At 40.8% G+C, this 25610-nt stretch overlaps 1 protein-coding gene across 6 annotated transcripts in view; it reads right to left on the bottom strand.

Moving 5' to 3' along the window:
- ITSN1 (intersectin 1) overlaps positions 1–25587 on the bottom strand; it is a 120990-nt gene extending 95403 nt beyond the window's left edge. For 3 of the 6 annotated variants that reach the window (XM_021404690.1, XM_021404709.1, XM_021404730.1), the window contains exon 1: positions 25400–25587. The gene's annotated coding sequence lies outside the window, so the exon portion shown is untranslated. The remainder of the gene's footprint in view (positions 1–25399) is intronic. The other 3 variants (XM_021404705.1, XM_021404699.1, XM_021404719.1) reach the window with 1 other exon arrangement.

The following is a 25610-nucleotide window of genomic DNA, read 5'->3' as shown; positions in this document are numbered from 1 at the left end:
TTGTCCTTAGAAAGCCAACCTCAAACCCTTAACAACATAAGCAAAATTATGGAAGTAATGAATTGTTAAGGGTTCATCAAATACTTTATTTTGCTTAGATATTTTATGTTTCTTTTAGAAAGAGCAACAGAAAGCTCTGAGTCACTCATCTTCACCTGCCCACAAAAAGAGCTTAATGTATTACCTCTGGCATTACGGAGGTGAAAAGCCCACAAAGACTGGGAGTGCCCATTTCCAGCCAGGAAAGTAGGGGAAGAGTGTATTATTTCTCAAAAATAACAGGGTTGATCAAATGAAATAAGCTTATGTTTTTCTCAGAGCTAAGGACATGGACAATACTTGGAGACAGGTTCTCAGCCCTGATTCTCTCCCACTGAGTCAACCCTACTGGAATAAACCCAGTCCTCCCATTCATGATTGCCCATGGGCTTCAGAGGAAAAATGAAGCTTTCTCCATACATGCATATAGTAGTGATGTAAACTTAAGTCAAATTTTGAAAACAATTTTGAAATCACTTTTGAAAAGTAATCAGGTTGAAAACAATGACATTAGCAACACTTACACACAGAAGTCAGGCATATGAAAACTCCCTCCACTATATATTATATACAAACTTCAATAACATGTCTCAAAACCTTTCTTTTGTTTCTATTCAAAGTTGCCTATGCTCTTAGGAGGACATTTATGTACAAAACTGAAAAAAAAAAAAAACTAAAAACATTTTAAAAGAGGTATTAGTGAAGTGCAATTTAGCTGTTTCTGTGCTATGTGTCCTTGTATGGGCAAGTTTCACTAGAAAAAAAAACTGTATTTTCACTCTCCTCAAAATGCCGCACAACGTTTCTATTCCAAAACAGAAATCCACAAGATAAGTTGGGCATACAAAACACACAGTAATCCTTGAAGCAACTTATCAGTCACCTTCCTCCTCCTATAGGAAAAAAAAAAAGAAGAGAAGAAGAAAAAAACAAACAGATAAGCCACATCCTTTTCAAGAATTCCAAATTACGGCCAAATACCCCCAAGCAGGATGTCATGTGAGAGTATCACAGACTAACAGCAGGTTTTGTTGCTTTCCCATGTTACATGGAAAAGACCTTAGACTACTATTAATAAAAGGACATCAAGCAGTTTCTGCAAAGCCTGGTTATTTTAGATAGACGTTGGAAAATAATTTGAGACGTTTGCAGCGAGTCTGTCTCTTGCTGTTGGGAGATCAGATCATGAATACAGTTACCAGTTTCAGGCAACTTTTCAGAGTTTCAGCTCTGAGAAGAGCTGAGAAGCTCTGATTCTTCACAAGAATCATTTACTAACTGAAAACGCCCTCCCAAATATCAGGAAGTTCTACTGTTGCTTGTATTTTTTGGCTGAGCAATAGTAAAGTAACAAGGCTGGGCACAGTCGTAGATGCTGTTCACGTTACTGTGGCAATGATCAAAAGGGCTAAGAAGGTCACTTTTGTAAACATAGTATCTATCTTCTGCTAAAAAGAGTAAGCTGGCCACAAATTGAAGAAAAATCACTATAATCCCACCAGGTAGGCAATAGGCGTTGTAAGAAAGTGTTCTTCTCTTTCCCCTGCTCCAAGCCAGAAAAAAGCCCAAGATTCTAACAAATAACAAACTCCTTACTTTCTAAAAACAGGAAAAATTGAGACATTCATCAACCTGATGTTGATAACTGTAGTACAAGCCCCAGAAAAACAACAAAAATGACGTTTCTGTGTACAATAAACCAGCAAGCAATTATGGCCACTGTTTATTGCTTTGCACTGTCGTTTTATCTTGTCCTGCCACTATGCTTTGAGTGGCTTTGGAAGAAACATCTCCTCAGCCTCTTCCAGGAGCTACGAGATTTTTGTCTCTCCTGGCTGAAAGGCTGCCTAAGGGATACATCGTCCAAGACACATTTTATTTCTTCAAGACTTTAGGTCAAAGTTCATGAGAAACATTACGAAGAACATTCTTGGTCAAACCAGACCTTTAATGCACAGAGATATCTTTATTAAAGTTCAGACAGCAGACGTCTTTGCTATCCAGATTAATAACTGGCTTGTTCTTTTCTCCAGCTTGCCTTTTGCCAAAACACTACTTGGTTTTCCAGGCTCTAGTAGCTCACACTTTCAGGTGTGAGTTCATTTCTTCAATTAACCTGTAAATATTTATATTAATAATTCCTAGTTTAACCAGTAAGCAATGCATTTAGGATCTTCTTCTACTCAAGATTATTTTTTTCAGAGCAAGTTCACAGAATCATTCTCTGAAAATGTATTCCTTTTTTCTTGCAACAGATGAGACGCAATCAAGTAACTGTTTACTAGCTTTAACGTTATTCTTCCAAAGCAAATAAGAATGACAATCCCCATTCAAAAGCTCAGGAAGCTATGGCAATTGACGGGAGAAAAGATTCTTGTAACCTGGTGAGACTGACTGAGGGCTTTAAACTAGGACCAACTAGAGAGGGGGATACCATCAGGAACACTGAGCTTCGGCCAAGGGATGGTGTATAACAGCTAATGGGATTGTCACTGTTGCTGCTCCAGGGAATTCTATGGGATTGGAGCACATGTGAAATGCTTGCATAGCAACATGCACAGCATGAGGGACAAATGAGGCAAAATGGAAGCTTTGGTCCTTTCCCAGAACTACTATGACATTGGCATCAAAGAGACTTGATAGGACTTGGTAGGACGAATTCCCTAAGTGACAGAATGGAAAGATACAAGCTGCTCAGGAAGGACAGGCAGAACAGGTGCTGTATGCAAGGGAAAAATTAGACTGTATGGCCACTGCTGTTAGGGATGTTGTAGTAGAGAGTCTCTGGGTGAGGATTAAGGGGATGGACAGCAAGGCAGATGTTGTCATGAGTGTCCACCATCAACCACTCACCAAGGATGATGGCACGGATGAGCTATTCTGTAGGCAACTGGGGGATGTCTCAGCACTGGTTGCCCTCATCCTTATGGGAGACTTCAATTTCCTAAACTGGGGGATATTGTATTGCCACAACAAATAAGGCTGAGAAATTCTAAAGCACATTGAAAGTAACTTCCTGTCACAAGTACTGAGTGAGCGAACTAGGAAAGGTGCACTCTTCCTGGATCCATTGTTTGAGAATAGGGAAGGCTTTGTAAGAGAGGTGAGGGTAGATGGCTGTCTCGGACACAGTGATAATGAATTAGTCGAGTTCAGTAATTTTGGTGTAATGAGATAAAGGTTATCAGAGTTGTCATCCTGGAATTTCACAGAGCAAACTTTAAGCTTCTCAGGGAGCTAGTTAGCAGTGGTCCCTGGGAATCTGTTGAAGCAGATTTAGATGTCCATAGGAGTCGGTTGCCTTCCAAGAACCACCTTGTAACAGTCCAGGAGCAGGCAATCCCACTATGCCACACATCAAGCAATTGGGGCAGAACGTGAGCCTACCTGCAGAGAGCTTCTACTGGAACTAGGGCAGAACAAGAAAATACATGAGCTCTGGAAGCAAGGTCTGGCTTCATACAGAGAAGATTTTCCTGAAATAGGAAAGACACTCAAAGCACAAAGCTATTATGAGGCATAGAAAACGTGGTTCAATGAAGGAGAAGAGTAAATAAATCTCCTGCTAAGGTAACTACACCTGCTTAGCGCATGAAAGGAAGGCAGCGGATGTATCCTTTCCAGATTTTACTAAGGCCTTTGATACTATCCCTTACAGTATCCTTTTGGACAAATCATCCAACTGTGAATTGAACAGGTTCATGCTACACAGGGTGATAAACTGGTTGAACAATAGAGCTGAAGGGGATGTAGCAAATGGAACTACATCTGGCTGGCACTGCCACCAGCAGCATTTGCCAGGGCTTAATTCTTGGACCAGTCCTGTTTAAAATTTTCATCAATGGTCTGGATGCAGAAGTGAAGCGTACCCTTAGCAAGTTCACCTACAATACTACACTAGAGGTGCCGCTGACTCCCTGGAGGGACAAAGAAAGGCTAGACAAAGGTAAAGATAGGGAGAAAAGAAAGCCAAGAGGTGACCTCAGGCTTCCCAGAGAAGTGGTTCGTGTCCCATGCCTGTCAGCGTTCAAAAGGAATTGGGATAAAGCCCACAACACCACACTTCAACTTTTGGTTAGCCCTTAAGTGGTCAGGCAGTTAGACTTGATATTTGTAGTTCCCTTCCATCTGAACAATTATTCTATTTTAATTCAAGGTCCTATCGTGAACCACAAGAACATATTTTACACAAGGGAACTACAAGGAGCAGATAAACTAAATGATAACATTGGAAATAGAAAGTTAAATAACCCAACATCTTCCAGTGTGATTACATTCAGCAACTTCATCCAGATAAGAAATACTGCTGATGACTACATATTACCAGCAGTACTCAAATAGCTTCCAAGCTCTGTATTTAAAATATTTCAGGACAGTAAGGACTACATAAGCAAGCAAAAGTCTCTCCCTTAAGCAGTTCCCAATTTAATCAAATGGAATTAACACTGGGAGGAAAGCAAGCAAAGGCTGCAGTGATAAGAGTGTTTTGTTGTACAGTCCAGCCAGCACCATTTGAATTGCTGTTTCTAATTATATACACGTATACAGTTTTTAATCCTGACAGCATTTCACCCAATAATTCCAGTTATGAGTGAACTGTGTCTGAATTACAGTATCTTTTTAAAGAGACAGCAGGCTCTCATTTAAAAAGATTTAATGTGATCGACTGTATCACTTGACTAGTTCTAAAAATCTTCATGAAAAAATAAAATAAAAATCTTGGTTTATTTTCATTTTAGTATTTGCTGACTTCATTCTGAACCACCAGATGTTGTGTTAATTTGTCTTTTTTTTTTTTTTTTTTTTTTTTTTAAGAATGGACTTTTAAGATGTTTCTGAGCACTTACAACTTCATTTCTTAACAGTTGTCTTATTTACAGGGGTGCTTTTCATAGCAAAAATCTGCACTAGCATAACTGGATTTGGGAAGTTCTCACTCCTCCTCCCTCATAACAAGTTGTTACACTGAAAATCTGAAACACAAGCATTACAGAGCTAGAAATACATACTATAGCTGAAAGATAACTTCTATAATAGCCGAGCATTTACTTCAAGAAGGGTTTAGTAAGAAGGACAAGGAAATGCATGACATCACTGCTAGCTATGAAAGTATTGTGTTCTCTTAGACTCTGAAAGTCTGTCTCATTTTACAAACACGAACTTGAGCGGTGATCTCAATTGCCAGTAAGTACTCATTTGTAGTTATATTGAATGCTAACAGAATCAGATAAAGAAGATTGGTTCTGCTATTTGCCTTAGACAAAATGAAACAGTGGTGCTTTATTTCAGAACTGTTAATCTGGCTGTCTCCAAGGCTCAAGGATCACTAAGTAGTGGCAATGTCTTAAAAGATATACTAGGAACAAAAGAGAAAAGCGGACAAAGCCTGGAGTTCAGCTTTCGCCAAAGGAAAGCAACTTCTGACAAAGTCTGTGTGTTCTCTAAGTGCATGTTTTACGTTACGTATATACTAGTATATCATTCTAAGGAAAGGGTGACAGTCACATCATACTTTCAACTTAGCCATCTTGAACTTTTTAGCACTGCTTTTTAAGAGAGTTGAGCATAGTTGTCCTGAAAGCCCAAAGCAGCGCTGGATGACTTCTATTTCACCAGGCATTTTTCCCTTGTCAGATTTCTAATCTTTCCAGTCCACATAACAAGTAACCTTGTTTCTTTCTTTACTGTCTCAGCAAAAAATAGCCCAGTTACAGAATAGTATGATAACACTTTTTTTTTTTTTTTTTTGGTCTTGGAGATTAACTCTTTCCTTATTCCTACACCAAGTATGACAGCACTAATACTTTCTCTCCTCCTGGGCCACATCCTATATTGAGGAGTGCACTGCTGTACTACTTGCAAGTCAAGGAACTCGTAAGTACACCAGAGGTTAGCTGATAGGACAACACAACTCCATATGAACTCTCCCTCTCTTTAATCTACCATTCGTACCTACTCCCTCCTGCAGCTAAAGCCCCCCATTTCCTTTTTTTATACCCCTGCACGAGTTCAAAAGCGACAAGGGAATGGAAATGGTAGAGCTGTATTTTCTGTCACAAGGCTGAAATGCAAAGGAATTACCAGGACAGTTCAAATCTGTGCTCTCCCCTTCTGAGTAGGCCAACACAACTGCATCTAACATTAGACATGTCTGAATCAAAGGGCTCATCTCTCAACTTGATATTCTCAGACTCCCTAGAGAAGTGGCCATGGCCCCAATTTGCCAGAGTTCAAGAAGCATTTGAATTTTGGGTGGTCCTGTGAGGAGACAGGAGCTGGACTCTATGATCTTTGTGGGTCTCTTCCAAGCTGGGATATTCAATGATTCTATGAACATGGACAGCAAAAGGAATAGGTCAGTCACCAAGTCTTTATTGGACTGCAGCAGCTGTCTTCCATCACAAAGTCTCATTACATAGGACTAACTTGATGCCATGAAGCTCTGTTGTGCAAATCCCCATTCTTCTCTAAACATGATAGCCAAAGACTCTGTAAGAAGGGACAAAAGATTCAGATGTTCTCAGCTCTTTCACTTCATATTTTCTGCTCCTGCCTCAAAGCAACAGTTATGCTAGAAGCAGAGTAAGAAGGAAGTAAAACCCTGGAGTCAGCATGTCTATGTTGAAAGAGTGCAGGAGCCATGTGGTCCCTCCCTTTTCCCTCCCTCCAGACAAAGCCATAAGATAAAAAGGTTTAATAGGGCAGAAATGGGATAAAGTTGGTGATATAAGGGAAATTGCAAATGGCTCTTTTCTTTGAACTCCTCCAGTGTAGGCCAGTTTGTTTTCCATAAGCATCTGCTCTTTTGAACTCCTAGAGGAACAATGATCATCAGCTGCATAAAAAGTTGCACAGCAAAAGGTATTTGCCCTAGGCAAGCAGATTTTCAAATTAGTGTTTTATCAATAGGATTTATTCAGTGTCCTTTAAGCTACAGCATCAATGTTAAGTGAAGTAGCCAACACCTCCCATCCATGAGCCTTCTGCTCTGAATGTCTTCATTGCTCTGCCTTCTTAACTCTTCTCTACGATGTTATCAGATCCAAGAGCAGACACGCAGTATGTCCTTTAGACAAATACTGCTGTTACTCACCTTTTCTTCACACTTGATCCTGTTGTTCAGTCACAGGTTGATTGTAACTGTTCTTGACTAGCCTGCTCCACTAGAGCAAATAGGTTTTGCTGTACTATAGTTACGTAGCTGAGGGGAGAAAGTACAGGGAAAAGCATAAGAAACTGCCTTGTGATCACCACAGTCGAAAGGGAGGAGGTGGTGCTCCAGGTGCTGGAGCAGAGATTCCCCTGCAGCCTATGGAGACCATGATGGAACAGGTATTTCCCTGCAGCTCATAAAGAGTCCACAAGAAAGCAATATCCATGCTGTAGCCCATGGAGGACATCACTCCAGAGCAGGTGGATACACCATGAAGGACTGTGGCCCACGAAAAGGCCATGCTGGAGCAGGTGAAAAGCATCAAGGAGAAGGGGCAGAAAAGAGGAGCTGTAAGGGACTGACCACAGACCTCACTGCAGAGGAGGCAAGAATAAAGGAACGAAGCTGAGCATGGGAGAAAGGGAAAACAGAGGAGGGAAGGTGCTTTAATTTGTCTTTGTTTCTCACTGCCTAAGTCTATTTTAATTGGTGATCATCTCCCCTCAGTCAAACCAGTAACAAACATGAGAAAACTGACAAGCCATCTCCCTGTCCTCATCTGGACTCAAGAGCTTTTTCATTCCATTTTCTCCCCCTTTCCAGCTGAGAAGAGGGAGTGAGAGAGCAGCCAGACAGATCTCTGGCAACCAGCCATGGCCATCCCATCACAACATAGTAATTTAAAGAAGCCCATATTCCATTTGTAGATGAACCTGACCCTTAAGGAAATATTAGAGGCTACATAGGAAATAACACAGTTATAAGAAGCATGAATAGAGAAAACTGGTCTGATTTATGAAATTATTTTTATGTAAATATATATAAATACTGAATGAAAGCTCCACGTTGACTGACTTCTATTCATTTGGTAACCAACAGTCAATTAAAAAAAACTGGACCAAAGTGCTCTGTAAACAGTAGCAAAGATGAAAAATCATCAATGCTACATTTGACTCAAGTAAGTTGTGACAATTTGTGTTTACAGAAAGATTAAAGAAGAGAACATTGTCTCTGATCTACCTCAAGTCAGAAACCCATACAATAAACAGTGTCAGCTACACCAGATACAATTCAATGATACTCTTCAGCCCCTCAAATTGAAGATGACCTAGAAACAGGCACCTTTAGAAGGGTATTTGGAGAGCTATAGCTATGAAACAATACAAGTAATAGTTCCCAAGTGAATAGAGAGAACACACTTGAGTCTAAAGCAGCTGACATTTTACAAGGAAGTAGCTACAGAAGCTTCATTTCTTTTACAGAACAGAACATTTAGTCACCACTTCACATGTGACAAAATTTGGAATTCCAAGAGTAGGATCATCAGTTATCAGCTTTACAAAAACTGAAATACTTCTTTTATAACCAATCCAATTGAAGCAATAGTATGTAGTTTGATAGAGGAGAAGACGTCTTTGGGGAAAAAAATTCCAAAGACCTATCTGATGTTACCTAATAATAGTAGTCCAACATTTAACACAGCTATGCTTTTAACAGACAATGAAAAGACAAATCAGCACTTTAAATAGTACCTTTATTAGGAAAATAAAGCAATTTATGAAAATAAAGCAAATGTTGGATGTACAGATACTGAAGTTTCACATGATATTTGTCACACAGATACTTGAAGCATGACAGACTCTTCGACATTTTTTAAATTAAGGTATTTCTCTTTAAGGGAAAGATTGCTCATTGGACACCAATACACATCAGAGAATAAAGGATTCTCTTACACTGTCAAGTATGTAAAATTTGCATAAAGTTTGCAGAAGGAAATAAATGTGTTAAAGCTGAATTACTTGTGGCAATGTCTCCTATTTAAAACACATTTATGAACTCTCCATTGAAATGAAAGAAAGGCTCAACCGCATAAAGCAGGGTTTATACCAAAGTAAGGTTTTTCTATTTCCTTTTTCAATCAGGGATCTCTATCCATCTCCTAAATACCTAGAAAAAAAAAAAAAGACCAATAGCTAGAAAAAAAAAGACCATTCCAGCTGTGTCAGCAAGACAAAGCAACTTATAGATGCAAAGATGCTTTGCAAAATGAAATCGTACATCAAAATTCTAAAAAAGCTTTTTCCAATCTACAAACCCTATTTCTATGTTAAACTGACTTAAAGTTTCACTGTAATTGCAGTTGAATGTCAAAAAAAATGTTTAAAGGCATGCAACAAGTTTCATTTCCAGAAGACAAATACAATTCTAACATTTCCACCAAAAGCATCTCAAACACAACGGGTCAAGTTTGGGGTAAACTTCACCTTTGAGGTAACTTGTTGGGGTAAAATATTCTTCATGTATTAAGATACAAGCAGAGAAACCAGCTTGCTAGATACATTAATGATGGTAATAAGGAGTTTAAAGGCAGCGATGAAATTACAGAAACTGAAGAGAAAGAAGAAAACTTGCCATACATTTCACTGAAGCAAAGCGCAAGTATTCATGTAACGGCCTCCTTCAAACCACATACACTGTGAAGTTAAGGTTCTCCCCACTCTCACAAATAGAAATCTCATAGGTGGAAGTAAGAGTTTTATTGCAAGAAGCGAGAGAGTTCAGATTTTGTCAAAACAAGCAGGATGTTGCAATCACTATCCCACATCAGCACTTTCTAACCACTGAGCAGCTGAGGGGGCAATGGAATCACTCAAACATGGGATCATGAAGTTCCAGGCTACAAAAACTGCATTTCTGCCAAGAGTTGGGAATTATTTAAAGCCTGTTCAAGAAGTAACCAGGACATGCACAAACTAAATCCAGGAAAAGCAGCAGAGAAAAAAAAAAAGTACATTTTGAAGAATGTACATGTATCAAGCAGTTAGGAAAGAGGTGACCATTCTCAAAATATAAGTATTTATATATGACAAAATGGCTTCTCTTGATAATGCAGATGTTAAAGAGAGAGAACCATATGTACAGGCATTGCTCATGCTTGATCTGGAGAACAGACTACTTTGTTATGACCAAGGAAGTATGCCTGGTTAACAGTTCTGAAAAGAGCAGTTTCCCTGGACTGTAATGGTTTAATACCTCCTTGAAAACCACCACACTTGCAAGTTTTAAGAATGCTAGCTATTAATCAGTGTCCAACTACACACATAAGCACAGTCCTGCTCATATGTAATAGCATAATCCTTATTCACTGAAGTGCCTGGTGGCAGTACTACAAACAGACAAACTGAACTGTGTGTCCTCAGACGTTCCCTCAGCAAAGGCAGGCACAGAAAAATGTAAGTGAAGAGATAAGACACTTCTATGGGGAGTAGTAAAGAAAGGGCCAACAATAACAAGCCTGATAGAAGCAGGAAGGGTGTGATGCTACAGAAAACTTCATGGTTCATTCACACTGAAGTTCAAACGTAATTCACCCCATTCCTTCATCAAACTGCCTGACCTCTTACTCTACATCTTACTCTAACCTTAAGAAGAGTCACTTTTCCAAGTTTTGTATTTTTAAGGTCATTCAAATACATTCAGGAGATGATTGCCTAGTGATGACAATATGATGATCTGAAGATACCGCTTAGTTTCAGGATCTAGCCTGCCTAGAGATTAGGTTTTTTTGTTGATGATGTTACTTCCTAAAGTAGTCAACAGGAATGTAAGACCCTTTTTTTTTTCTCCCACCTTCTCTCACAACGCAAGCCTTGAAAAAGGGTTACAGCTGCTGAATTGGAAAAACAACTAGTTTCCTTGATTAACTCCAGTCATTGTTAAGATGCACAAACCGTAACTTCTTACAGAAGTCCTCAGTGCTACGCCTCACCCTATCAGTTTTCTGCTTGTATTTTCACTGCCATGAGCTTACTCTGGTTCACTGAAAGTGAATGAATTAGAAATGTCATCCATCCATTTTAACAGACATCAAGTGAAATCTTAGGACCAAAACAAGAAATTTACACCATAATCACCAAAACAAGTCTTCCACATCTAACAACCTAATTATATGAAGAGAAAAACTAAAAAAAAAAAAAAGGATTTTGCGGTGTTTAGGTGATATTATTACAAAGAATATGAAGGAGCCTACCTTCTATTCATTTTTAATCTTACCATTACTAATAAGATAAGAGAAGTTGCAGAATGTCTTTTTTTTTTTTTGTGCTGTGTTAACAGTTATAGCTCAAGCTCCTGGAAAGTGTGTTAGACTTGTTCATCTTCAGCATGTTGTTATCTCTTGTTGGTTTCAAACCGGACAGAAGACACACTGAGAGTGACCAATATACTGGTATGTCTCTGAAACCAGAAAAATGTGCCTAGTCCTTAGACCTAACCTCAAGGCAGCTCTTCACTTCTATGCTGATATTAACTTCAGGATAGAGTATGCAGCCAAAGCTCAGAAAGATTCTGAAATAAACAGCTCACAAAAAAAAAAAAAAGGAAAAGGAAAAGAAAATAAGAAAAGCAAGTGTATATATTTGTAGTAAGACTGAAAACATTCAACTACGTGTAACAGAAGAACTGCTATACATACACTGCTGTAATGGAGGTATTCCAGGAATATTCCCATTTTTTTTTCTAGCTGTTTAGTTGACTGTAATCTACTGAACTAATCTAAGTAGTTTGCATAAGTCACTCTGTTTCCAGCCAGTGAGCACTGTACCTGTGGCAGACATATGTCATACCTAATTCAATTATCACTTCTTACAAATAGAAAACAATAATAAGATTTCTTCTAAAAAAAACCACACTGAGTAAACAATGTTACTTTTTCAAGGTTCTCCACTTCTTGGTAATTTAAACAGGCACTTAGTATTAATATAGCAATAAAATAATATTGCTATACCTAGAGAAACGCTCGGGAAAAAGGGGAACCTCATTTTATTGTAATAATAGGAACCCACCTCCTTTGGCTAATAGGATCATAATTGTAGGTCATTAATCAGGTTTACATACAGACACACACTTGGGAAGATGCATTAGAAATCTGTGGTTTAAAGTTACCAACTACATTTATTTACTACTGCAGCCAAGAATGTTAACATACCTTCACGTGAAAATAATAGGTAGGAAAAGTTTCTGCTAGGAGGAATCTATGTTTGCAAACTTCTAGCTCCTGCTCACTGTAGCAGATAAAAACCTAACAGCCAAAACGACTACCGTCACCATTCATTCAACCTACTTCACCAGAAGTTACTGCAACTTTTAAGGTGACCTCACTCATGAATAGGACTAAATTTCTCAATTTGGTGTGTTAAAAACAAGGGCAAGGTGATCTTGAAAACCGAGTCTTATGACTCCAACAGAAGATACCATGAAGGCCACGCTCTGCAGCAGAGACATCATACAAAAAGGTTTGTGGACAGCTGTGAAGGAAGCTTGAAAAAGCAGAGGCTAGCATTACAGAGACAGTACATTCAGCACCAGCTTATCAACACGCGCTGGCTAGCTTCTGTACAGCACAGCATAGTCTAAATGCTGGCAAGCAACGAGATGTTAAAAATAGACTTTGGACTCTAAAAATACATTTCTGATTATTTACCTTCTGAGTTAAGACATGAATATGAAATCTGAGTTCATACTGAAGCTTCTATGCCTTCTCCAATCATTACAGCTAATAAACTACCTTCCAAAAGGGCAAGCAAGATTTTCCTCTTAACCATCTGTGTAGGCTGAAGACATTTAACATTAAAATGAAGTTGCTAATACTTACTCAAAAGTCCCATACACTGAAGCACTTACAATAAAACCTCTATCAGACAAAAAGTCTTGGGTCTCAGAAACTCAGACTAGTTTTCAACACTCCTGATAAAAATACATACGGCATTTACTGAGGCCTACAGCATCTCCCTTATGAGGAAAGGCTGAGTAAGTTGGGTCTGTTCAGCCTGCGGAAAAGAAGACTGAGGGGGTTCTGATTAATGTTTATAAATATCTAAAGGGAGGTGGGAGGCAAATGGATGAGGTCAGGCTCTTCTTGGCAGTGTGCAGCGATAGGACAAGGCCAACGGCCTAAAACTTGAACATAGGAAGTTCCATACAGACATGCAGAAGAATTTCTTTATGGTAAGGGTGACAGAGCACTGGAACAGGCTGCCCAGAGAGGTGGGGGAGTCTCCTTCTCTGGAGATATTCAAGACCCGCCTGGACACCTACCTGTGTGACCCATCTACTGTAGGGAATCTGCTCTAGGACTGGGGTTAAAGTTGATCTCTCTTGAGGTCCCTTCTAAGCCCTCCAACTAGGTGATTAAACGCAATGAACTTATTGGAAAGAAGAGTCAGTTACTTGCAGAGGACAGAGCCTGAACTTTTTACTTAAAATTAACTTGTCTCTCTTTGGGGAAAAAAAAAAGAAAAAGATAATACTTAATCACCACTTGACATCAAAACAATGAACACATGCCTAATCAAGAACTTGAGTGCTATTTAACCAGTGGAGGCTCTAAATACACCAAATAGGATATACCGCATTTTCTATTAGACACATTTCATTCCCAAGTTGCGAACAGACATAACAGGTCCCATTAAGCAGCAAATTATAAGAAGTGTGGGACAGAGCAAGAATAAGATTGTTAAATTAATTTCCTCTAGAAACCTACTGGTAATTAATTTTCCTAAAGCTCCACTTCTATTTTCTCTCACTTTTAAGGCATCAAGGCACACAGGTTTGCAGGGCAGCAGTAACATAAATCTCTTACCAAATCAACTCTACTTTCTCACATAAATGAGCAATAAAGTACCCATAGAAATAAAATTACAAGAACATGCCTCAGCTCTTATCTGCTTAAATACAGCTGCTGACAGATTCAGAACTCAAGTACTCAAAGTACTCCTTGAAATGTACAGCTGTTTTAGCACAAGTTTAAGCAGGAGACACCAAATTATGCAAGAAAAAATTCCAGGAAAAAATGCCAGTTTATGTGCTCTAGGAAGAAAAAAGCAGCAGCAAGTAATCCCCAAAGCCTCTCAGCAAGCATTGCCAAGAGATGCACTGACGTTCTAGACTGAACAGACCATTTATACTCCTGTTTTTCCTTTTTAATCCTCCAGTGAACAATGTCCAAGACAACTGCCTTGAGCTACAGGAGTTCACATGCATAGCAGGAATTCGTGTTCTTACTTTAAAAACCTGCTGAAAAATCTAATTATTTGACTGCCACTTTGACTACCTGTCCTTAAACACCAAAAACATGACAGTAACAGAGAAACAGATATCTGCCACACACATTTCTCTATATACATTTATAATCATTAGTTGCACAGCTGAGACCCAGAATGCTTGAGGAGCATTCCAGCAACAAAAAACCAGCACCTTCAAGATACTAACAAAAGAGAAAGAATTTTGCATTAGGCCCAGCAGAAAAATCAGCATCTTCCAACCCCGCTGTCATTACTTCAGCCTTTTGTAAAGTTCCTGATGGTTTAGCAGCCCAAAATGTGGCCTTAATAGAGTCCTTGAGAAATGTGATTGCCAGCAGCATTGTCAAATCATGCGGTGTTAAAGTCCTCAGAGAACTGAAAGTACCAAGAGGAACAATCAAGTTGAGATGGACTCAAGGAAACCGAGTAATAGTGAAAGCATAGGGCATTATCAAGAAGATGCAATAACTTGAGACAACGCTTATTATTTAATTGTTGGGAAATATTAGAAAGAAACCTATTGTCTAACAAGAGCAATGGAAGAAAGAGACAAACTTTCTCAGAACCTGGACTGGCACATCACAACTACAGATAGAAGTGGCACGTGGTGGAAAACATCAGACCACAGAGAAATCAGGTTTCCCGTTTTACTTACTTGCTCTCTTACATTAGTCTATTTTGAAGTTTGCGTAGTTTTCACTATTCTTTCTGGAAAACTAATTTCATTACAGGCTATTAAGAAAGCTATCAGACTACTTCTAAACCGCTTAGAATATTAAGACAAAACAAACCATATCTGCCTGAATATGTAACCAAACAGGCATTATAACAACACACATAGCTTATGCCAGACACAAGATAACACACATGGACAAACTTGATAATAGCCTACACGTCAGGTTGTAGTGTTGTTTTGTTTTTTTTTTCTAAAAAGTAAAATGCTTTGATTATATATCAAATCTTCAAGATTTCTCTCTTCTAGAAGACTGTGCATCCCAATTTAATTGAATCCTGGAAAAGGTTCTCTTTGTGAAAGGAGAATTGGTCAGCTTTGAAAAACAGCAACTTCAGCTTCCCAGGCCCCAGCAACAGGCACAGGCCGTACAAATCAATGGGTGATTGCAGATGCTCCAAGGGATCTGTAACAGTTGCAAGGCAGACCTAATTTTGTTACTGGTTTCAGTCCAAACTTAAGTGTTGCAGACCCATAATGGAAACGAAGTTCAACTTCATTTTTGAGATACTTACCTCTAGGTTGGCATATCAACTGAACAGACACACAAAGATGCAAGAAGGAAAATGAGCCATAACATTAAAACGCTACGGCTTGGCCAAAAATATGAGTAATCAGATACACAGTGCCAAAGGTCACAGCATCCACCAGCGGTGCTGCTCATGCAAGCCATTGAAAAACAGTAATAAAGAAGTCCCACAGAGGCACTAAGCCAGCATCACCACGAGAGAGAAAGAACTTAACACATTTTTTCAGTTACCTTGCCAATAACCTCCCCACTGTATCCAACCCACTAAACATTAAAATCTGGAAGAGATATAGTGATTCTATAGCAACCAGCTGCTGAGATATTTTTCAAAGAGAATGAACTGAATAGAACTGCCAAATACTTTCCCAACAAATTTAGTCCATTGCTAGTGGGAGCAAGAAAGTATGTTCATTGCTATGATTCAAGATACAGTGTAAACCTGAGGTCATTACAAAACTGGGGCAGTATAAAACAATTCAGACATTCAGAGGGCTGGAGCACCTCTCCTATGAGGAAAGGTTGAGGGAACTGGGCTTTAGTTTGGAGAAGAGAAGCTCCAGGGAGACCTCACTGTGGCCTTCCAATACTTGAAGGGAGCGTATAAACAGGAGGGGGAAATGATTGTTCACAAGGGTGGATAGCAATAGGACAAGGGGGAATGGTTTTAAACTGAGACAGGGGAGGTTTAGGTTAGATATCAGGAGGAAGTTTTTCCGCACAGAGGGTGGTGACGCACTGGCACAGGTTGCCCAAGGAGGCTGTGGATGCCCCATCCCTGGAGGTATTCAAGGCCAGGCTGGATGTGGCTCTGGGCAGCCTCCTCTAGTAGTTGGCGACCCTGCACTCAGCAGGGGGGTTGAAACTCAGTCTTGGAGGTCCTTTTCAACCCAGGCCATTCTATGATTCTGTGATTCAGGAGTAGGTAAATATACAAATTGTAGGTATGCAAATTGCCATTACTAGAGGGACAGACACGTCACTCCATAGGCCTCTCCTTCAGAGTATCACTTCAGCGGGATTTTTTTCTGCACTGGTTACTCCCATCACCAACAGGCAAAAATAACTAAATAAAAATGAAGCCTAATATTAGGTTAATATACATTGTCCCAAGAAGTCGTCTTTCAGAAGTCTACACCTCAAAAGAAAGGTAGAAGTCACCTAACCACATAGCCTCTCTCTCTTTAATCACAATAAGGCTTTGTTTCTATTTAAATTTTCACAGAATCAAGTCTTTAATCTTTAATGAGAGAGAAAGCAAGCTAATACAAGATGGACTTACGGTAGACTGTGTTCACCTTCTTCCATTACCTAGTACAAGGATAACTACTGAACTCAACAGGTAGGTGTTTAAAACATCATAGTTAAGACAGAGTCCCATTTTTCCTCTTCTTCTAGGTTTCTTTCAGTGTAGTCTTGTTAACCAAGCATTTCTCCATCTCTTTTCCTCAGCTGTAGAGCACAGCCCAACTAAGTACCTTGGGTACCTCCACTTCCAAGGGATCCCTGTGCATCGCCCCAAAAGCCAAGTGCTTTTCTTTTACACAGCCCAGCACAGAACTAGAAACTGCTCTTACTGACATCTTAAAGATAATAATCGTGCTAAGCTTGGAAACCCACACACTACACTATTTGTAGCCTCCCCCCACCTTTCCTGAATCTGGGAAAGGATAATCAAGCACAATAATAAACCTCCACACAAAAAGAAATTTCACAAGACTTTCTGTATACAGCTTTCCTAAGTTTCATTTCTGTACACCAAGTTGAGCAGTGTCAGCATTCTGTATTCATAACGCTGACGCATTTCTGAATTTTGGTTTGGTTTGTGGGGTGGGGCAGGTGTTTTTACTTTTATTTTTAAAATAAGGGAATTAAATTTCTGTCACTTGCCAAGCAGAACATCTCATTTTGATTTTGAAGGTAGACATTTAAGAGATTCAGCATGAAGATTTTGTGTATATATTCAGAAAAGATATTTTAATGTAGCAGCTTCCCTGTCCCATCCAGCCTGTATTTTGCTTTTCCTAACAAATCCCTGATGGTTTAATTAAGAACTGGATCAAGGTAATCCAGGAAATGCAGGAACTTAGCACTGCCCTAACAAATTCAAGAAACTCTAGGAATTAAGCAACTTCAGCAGGGATTGCCATCTTCCCGGGTTCTACGGTATAGCTTTTTCCTGCTCAAAGCACATACAGCAAGAAAAAAAATGCAAAAAAAAAAACAACTGCAAAATGATTTCTGAAGCTTTGTGCAACTTCTGATCACAGAAACATTATCATCTATCAGAACCACTTCCAATTAGGAAGGAGGAAGAATTCTCTCAGTTACACAGAAGTACTTGAAACACTCTGGGAAAAAAAAAAAAAAAAGTAACACAATAGGCAGAAGGTTTATTATTCAGCTATCAATGAAGCCTACCAAGCACCCAGAAACAACTACCAGCTGAAAAGACTACAGTCCTTCAGTCTGCTGAAATTTCAGCTAGCATGTCATCGCTGGAACACGTTCAATTCCTCAAGCCAGCAACTAGCAAGAGCCAAAAAACACCAAAAGGTCAAAGCTCCATTTCTCTTAGCCTTGCCTCCTAGCTAGTAATGAGACCAATAAGGAAGAAAAATAAAATGAAAGATAAAAAAATCTACATATTCCTACTCTTTTTAGCCTTACAGTTCTCCTTACTCAGTGAGAACTCAGAAGGCTGCATCAAGACACAGCAGCAGAGTGGAACTAGCCCAGACTCTACCACCTGCCCATGAAATCTGGAGTTCTAATATTCAAAGATTCTTTGCCTGCTTTCAGCAGAAAGTGTAAGAAGGAAGAACAGAAACAAATGGAAGCATCTAAATACTCAGAGACGCTACATCACATCAAAAGAAGCCTTTGCTGTACAAAGGCTGCATTCAAACGAAGATGCTGTAAAATCAGGTGATGTTCACATGAAACTGCTGATGGCAAGCCTCTTCCTTGTTGCTGTGAAGAGAGATTTCATCAAATATTTTCAATATTTAGCTCTTCTCTGGGGGCATTAAGACGACCTGGCATTAAGACGGCTAGACTCTCATACACACATACTCTGCTGATTCTATTAACCTAATATTACTTTTTTTTCTTCCTTATTCAAACATGTCAAACACTGCCATTTGGCTCTGGATTACAGGATTCCAGCATAAATTTAGGTTTTAAATTCCATTCAGTAAAAAAGCTATCACTAACTAGTCCACAGTCTTCACCAAGATCTTCCTTATAGCATAATCCAAATCTCAGGTAGAACAAAGAGATTAAAATAAAATTGCTAGATTTCTTAGAACAAGAATTTGAAGGGGTACCTATGTATCAAGCTCTTATATAGAAGTTCATAGAACACAACAGGTAAGTTCAAAAAGAGTTGGTGGGCTTTCTTTATTCATTTGTTTGTTTGCAGCAAGGGGGAGTTGGCTGTTTCAGCTTAGAAGACAGCTTTATTGATACAACAACCCAGACTTGTTCTTGAGTAATTGTGCTCTTGTTTATAAACTCTAAAATAGAAGCAGATCACACTCTTTGAGTTCAATTCACCCAACTAGTTAATACTGATCATCACGTGTTTAAGAAGCCATGCAATAGCGTTTGTGCACATCCTCAAGAGGATGTTTCTTTTCCCCTGCTCCCTCCAAAACATCTCACACAGCAAAATTTACTTGCATCATCTACTGACGATGCAAGTTTTATGCAATCTCATCAGATTTAAGTGTTGAGTTTAAATAGTACCACCAAACATTTTGGGGACATACTTAAGGAATTGGTCCATTTCTACATGTGATACTTTAAATTCAGCACTGAGTCCAGAGGATTTCATATTTTTGTTTCACAAGAGTGGATTCCAGTTATTGTGCACAGTTCATCCATCAATTCTGATCATGCAAAAAGGGTGACTAATTAATCTAAAAAGCATGGAACGGTTAAAGAGAACATGCTGCACAAGCCTTAATGCCATTCAGATTATTCCGCTAAGAACATAATGAAACATAGCCTGAGCTAGGACACTTGTTATGAGCAAGACTGATTCAAAGATTATAAAAGCGTAACAGCAGTAGGAGTCCACAACCTTGGTTTCACGTTGACTAAAGAGCTCTCCTTTCAAAGTCCAAGATCACCCTCTTTGAACCACACCATCATTGCATGAAAGAATTTTAGCCATGAGTCAACGCTAAGGACTACCAACAGCGCCAAAGTCATCAACTTCTCATCACAGGCAAAGCTCACCCTTAATGCCAGCATTACGCCACACGAACAAGGAAATGACTTCTGTCATCTTCCCCTGCCCACATCATCGTAGAGCTTGCCAACACTCCCTGAAGCAATACCATTTTATTGGAACCTCACACCACTACAGTGAAAACTACGCCGGATTTCAAGTCATCTCTTTTCCACCTAAATGATACTGTTTATTCTCTTTAGATGACAAAGAACTCATTACAACATACAATCAACTCTTCTATCTACACAAACCACTCTAGGAAAATAATTACAATTTAGCCAGTGGTGTTTTTCAGAATTTTCTCTTTGCAAACCTTCATCCAAAATTACAGCATCATTTAAACTTCCATTTAATTATTATTTTTTTTTTTTTACAAGAGCAAGAATGCTCCCGAAAGTCCAGCAAATCTTGAAAGCTACCAACAAATATTAAAAGGAAAAAAAAACCTGAAGTTAAAAGAAATTCAGGAATATTGTACAAGCCATTTTAAGACTCTACTGTCCTGCAGAGCAGCATGACAGAAACCTAAAACAGGGGGCCAATTCCATCAGGTGACCCTACTTAAACCTCTTCTACAAAAAAAACCAGGTAACTGAGCTTCTGTCTAACTCCCCTCCCTGTTAACTCTGGAATCCCCACAGAACCTGCACACAGCTGAAAGCCACTTGGCTGCGTGGAATTCTTCACAGGTGCATCTATATTTGGTGACGTTCTCATAGCCGTGCAGAGCTGACAAGCACGTGTTCATGCAGAACAGCTTGCAGGATCAAGGATTAACAATGTGAAACTAATGTCTAAGCAGTGTAATATAACTGGAACTAGGCAACTGGACAGATCTGCTCAGTCTTTATCTTCTTTCATTGCAGAACTGGCAGAGAAGCTAACACTGAAATTTTGACAGATCCCTCTGTGACCTATTAAAAAACTTAGACATATTAAACTGCCCCTTACAACCAGATTTACAGGCCAGCTCATACTGTGTTGTGATTGTGAATTTCAAATTGTTACATATAAACCTACAATAAAGTCCATGAAACACATATTTTTACAGTTATGACATTTTTCTTCCTTTTTAATAGAGAAATGGTGACTGGAAAACATGAACTTAGCCACATTGTACCTTTAGAGCTTTCAGATCAGTCGTATGCATGAAAACATAATCCACGAGCTCTACGTATCCAAAACACAAGGCATAACATAATATGAAAATGGCCATCATTGATATGAATCACAGCATCCTTAGAGTTGGAAGGGACCTTTAAAGATCATCTGGTCCAAATACCCTGCAATGAACAGGGACATGCACAGCTAAATCATGTTGCCCAGGGCCTGATCCAGCCTTGCCTTGAAAGCCTCCAGAGATGGGGCACCAACCACATCTCTGCGCAACCAGTTCCAGTGCCTCACCACCCTCACCGCAGAAGACTTTTTCCTTATATATATCCCAACCTACATCTCCCTTCTTTAAGCTTGAAGCCATTTCCCCTTGCTTTATCACAACAGACCCTGCTAAAAGTCTGTCTTCTTCTTTCCTGGAGCTCCCCGTTAAATACTGTAAGGCTGCTATCAGGTCACTTTGGAGCTTCCTGTTCTCCGGGCTGAACAGCCCCAGCTCTTTCAGCCTGTCAAGCATCTGAATATCTCTGCATAAACTCAATTTGATCTTTTAAAGTTACATATGCAGCTGACTTTGTACAGAATTTGTTCAGCTAAATGGGCACCACAGACCCTAGTGTTCTGTAGAGACACACGACTGAATTAGCTTCCTGGTAGTCAATACCGGATTTCTCCTTTACCGTTCAACTTGGTAAGGCAAAAGAAAACATGAATTTTGAAGTGCACTAATAACGTATCTGTGAATTGAACATTTACATGAAGCAAGTTAAACCGTATCTTCCAATGCAAACAAAACTCCTGTCCAATCATTCACAGCAAATTAGCGATCTGTAAGTCTACATCCTTTCCGTGCAGATCAGAAGGGGCTACCATCAAAATACAAAGGAAAACCTGGACTCTTGAACCAGCAGATCTTCAGTGGCATTATTTTCATAGTATTTCTAGGGCCTGCTTAATCTGTACTATTAGTACAGAGAAACGTGAGGGAACATACCATCAAGCCCATGATTTTCAAAGAGCCGCAACTCAAAAAACTTAATCCTGAAGATCTATAGTACCTAGACTTCAACTGCCAAAACTGTGGTTGCTGCACACATCCTGTGGGCACATACAACCACAACGATGGGGGGAGATTGAGAAATACCGTGAGAGAGAAATGCACTGTAGGGATTTAGGTTTCAGGCAATTAATAGTATTATTGTTTTAAAATTCCAAGCACTTTTCACACACAAGCACAACTGTTCCAAAGAAGTTAGCTTTACAGGAAAAAGAAACGGAAGATAACCTCTGAAATGACACTAGCGTTAATTCATTTATCTTATAAACAACACTTGAAAAAGGAAACTGCAACATCCAACACATGTTGGATGTCCAACTCTCTTCACTCTTCCCCAAACACAAGTATTTTTATGCGCAGTCACTTTCTGTGCCAGTCAAAACATTATACTGATATTCCAAAATAGGCTGACAAATTCCAGTTTCAATTGCAGAAAAGCCTCGAAGATCAGTAGTTAAAAACCAGTCTCTCCTATACAAACGGTGCCTGCTCTGCCAAGAACAAGACCACCTCTACCTCCTGCACACGCTTACAGTCATCTAGACAGCCTCACTCTAGACAGCAGGATTAACTATATCTCTGCGTGCACACCCCAGAACTACTTTTGTTGTTTTTATACGAAGGACTGGGAAACAGAGTTAGGAATATTGCAACTGGCAATTAAAATGCCAGGACGTACCTACAGCAACAGTATCATTCAAAAATAACCACTGGAATCTGGTATACTATTTTTTAATTTCAGAAAGTACTCTTTAAGCCAGGACAACTACTTCTGGCACACATCGTACTGAAATTTTGGCACCTCACAGTAAAGTTTTATGCATACAAACAGTGTATCATTAGACCTCAGACTAGACCAAAGTTCTAATTGTCTACTATACCGGCCAATTTCATGCTACGCAAGTAAAAACAAAACCAACTCTCAGCGTAGGGGCCATTTCAAGTTCAGCAGCTGCATTAAATACAATAGCAACAAGCATTCAACATTCCTAGCAGACAACAGGGGCAGAAGCTATTTTGGCTTTATTTTAATGCTAAAGAAAAATTCTCATCTCTTTGGTTCCGTGCAGGTTAATTTCTGAGACATCCCTACCTGCAATGCATACCACAAACAAATCCTCCCGCTGATGATTTATGCTACTCCACCTACTACTAAAGGCAGCATAAGCACGTGTTCAATGCTGGTAACTCTCAATTATGATCTTCTCCCCTCTCCTCAAGCCATTGCTGAGGCTTTCATTTAAATTCTTTGTTTTTCACTCTATTCTACAAGCAGAAATCCTTGTTTACCCTGGTGTTATCCTACCGAAACCTAAAATTACAATCTATGGTTACAGAATAAAGGCAGATCAGAAAAGGCTATTTGGCATCATCATTCACAATTATTTACTTGCTAGATTCACATTCTTTCCCGAATCCAAATCTAACTTAATTGCGCGATTAGCGGTTTTAACGAACGAGTACACAGATTTCCCACCAGCTAACTACAGCAGCAACAGACAGAATAGGCACTGCAGGTCGCTGGTTTATTTTGAGATACCAGCTCTTGCTTTACTGTATCTTAATAGTTATTTCACTGAACAGGGATATAAAGGAAAATTAAAGAAAAAACACAACTCCTCTGAAAACCAACTTATCTCACCGTCTCCGGTTCCAGATATTACAGTGGGAACACCAGAACTGAAAGAATTAAGTGTGGTTTGAGAAGGAGCGAGTGCAAAGAGCAACCCGCTTGGCTCAGATGAAGCCTGAGCCTAACACACTGGAGAAACTGTTCAGAAACAGTTCATCTGCACGAAACATGACCCCTGTAAGGCTGCCAAAACCAGGGAGAGCATACAAGTGCTAATCACGCGAGCTAAAGTGGTCCAAGCTGATTGCCTAAATGTGGATGACCGCCTAGCCTAAATGTAAAGTTAATGAAAAGAAGGCAACTCTTTTCTTTACCTACAGGCACATCTTACCCCCACCACAGGCAAGTACATCCCTGGCTGCTGCAGCTGAGAGTCTGAATATAGCTGATACAAGGCTCCTCCTTCAACATCTCACCCCCCCAGTGGGGGCTTAGGAGAAGCAGCGTGCACATTTTACAACGAAAAGAACTCAGTAATCAAAACTCACCACTGTGCGTTAGGAACTACACTGTATAAAAACACCACCAAGTATGTATGCATTGAGGGAGGTTACCGGTGACTAGAAGGAAAGGGCAGAAGAAAAAAAGATTAGGACTGACTGGGGAAGAACACTGCACAGGCCAGCAATCTCCAGAGTCATCAATAGGGACACAGAGAGTTTATTTGATTGAGGAGAAAACATATGTATCTGTAGGTTTCCTTGAAATATTTTTTGTTAAAATACTTCACTATCACCTTAAGCATATGTTGCCATACAAGGTATGAACAAATAGTGTATCTTACAGCTAGCACAGGATCACAGAACACCCTGAGCCGGAAGAGACCCATAGGGACCACTGAGTCCAACTCCCGGCTCCACACAGCACCACCCAAAATTCAAACCCTATATGTGAAAGCAGCGTCCAAACACTCCTTGAACTCCGGCACTTGGGGCCGTGCCCACTGTCCCGGGCAGCCTGTTCCAGAGCCCAGCCAGCCACCTTTGGTGAAGAACCTTTTCCTGACATCCGATGAGGGAAAGAAGGGCACGGGAAAACAGGCTGTTTCCTTGCCCTAAAGAGTACCACGCCGTCACATCTGGGATGCCACTTAATTTAACAGGAAAAAGTATTCACTCAACAACACTCTCTTACACACATCTACGGAACCGGTTTCCCTATCGCAACACCCACGCCCCACAGAAAAGCAGAGTTCAAAACACCGCTTTCTAGGGAGCCGAACCATCGTTTCCTCGCGAAATAACGGAGCGGTTGAATCCGAACAAAAAGGAAAACCCGGCTGTAAAGTTACCGGCCGACCGACGGCGACGAGAAACGGAGGGACCAAACCACCAAACCCCGACCGCGCACCGCCGTCCTCCTCCCGCAGTGCCGGCAGCAGCGCCGCGCTCCCTCGGTGCGCGCCCTCCCCGAGTCCCGCTCCGTGCGCGCGGAGGGACGCTGCCCCCGGCCCCCCCCGAGGCGCGATGGCTGCCGTGTGACCGAGCCGCGCACGCCAACCGGCGCCGCATCGCATCGCCCCGCTTCCCCCCGCCCAGGCACCGCCGCAGAGGAGAAAACAAATGCGAAATATATATACATGAAAAAAAAAAAAAAAGAAAAGGAATGAAAGAGAGAGGCCAGCCCGAGGCCGGCGGGCAGCGGCCGCCCGGGGAGCTCCACGCAGCGCGCGGGGGGCACGGAGGGCGAAGGGAGCGGCGAGGCTCAGCGTCAGCCCGGCCGCTGCGGGCGGAGGCGCTGCGGGGCCGGGGGCGCAGCTGCCCCCACCGCGCACCGGCGGCCGACGGCCTGAAGCGAGGCGGTACCCCCTCATCCCGTACCTCATATCTGCGCGGGCCGCCGGGCCCCGCTCACACCCATGGCGACGGCGGGGGGGATGGAGGAGCCGGAGCGGCGCCCGCCACCGCCTCCGCCAGGCGCACCATCCCCTGCCGCTGCCTCCTCAGCCGCCGTCTGGCGGGCGGCGAGGGGAGGAGCCCGCGGCACGCTCGCCCTCGCAGCCGCCGTAGTGACGCGCGGCCGCGGTCCACC

This window comes from Numida meleagris, chromosome 1, assembly GCF_002078875.1.
Source record: "Numida meleagris isolate 19003 breed g44 Domestic line chromosome 1, NumMel1.0, whole genome shotgun sequence".
In the NCBI taxonomy this organism is placed as follows: Eukaryota; Metazoa; Chordata; class Aves; order Galliformes; family Numididae; genus Numida; species Numida meleagris.
This window is presented reverse-complemented; position numbering and strand designations above follow the sequence as displayed.